At 38.5% G+C, this 395-nt stretch overlaps 1 non-coding gene across 1 annotated transcript; it reads right to left on the bottom strand.

The window, feature by feature from the left end:
- Window positions 1-65: 65 nt before the first annotated feature.
- TRNAD-GUC lies at window positions 66-137 on the bottom strand. Its single transcript has one exon. It is a non-coding gene; the product is annotated as a tRNA-Asp (tRNA).
- Window positions 138-395: the final 258 nt, after the last annotated feature.

The following is a 395-nucleotide window of genomic DNA, read 5'->3' as shown; positions in this document are numbered from 1 at the left end:
TGACCTTCAAAAGGTGGTTAACAAACAAAGTGTCCAAGTACTAAGACTAGACTACAAAAAATTTCCTCCCCGTCGGGGAATTGAACCCCGGTCTCCCGCGTGACAGGCGGGGATACTTACCACTATACTAACGAGGAGTGGCTCTGATAATAACTTCCTACTCTCTGAAGGACTTCCCTTTTAAATGCTTTCTTAAAGCTACTGAAATCTCTACGTTACATTCCTGTTATGGGCACACTCATTTTTAAGAAAGACTAGTAAAGTACAATTATGTTTAACTTTCATTAAGTGTAAAACGTCTAAACAAAGGAGACCAATTTGTTTCTGGATAAAACACCGAAGAGCTCATCTCACAGTGTAAATAGTTTTAGGAAACTAAAAAATTGAGCCATTGA

The sequence above is a fragment of the Protopterus annectens genome, chromosome 9.part0, assembly GCF_019279795.1.
Source record: "Protopterus annectens isolate FY-2018-M chromosome 9.part0, PAN1.0, whole genome shotgun sequence".
NCBI lineage: Eukaryota > Metazoa > Chordata > Ceratodontiformes > Protopteridae > Protopterus > Protopterus annectens.
This window is presented reverse-complemented; position numbering and strand designations above follow the sequence as displayed.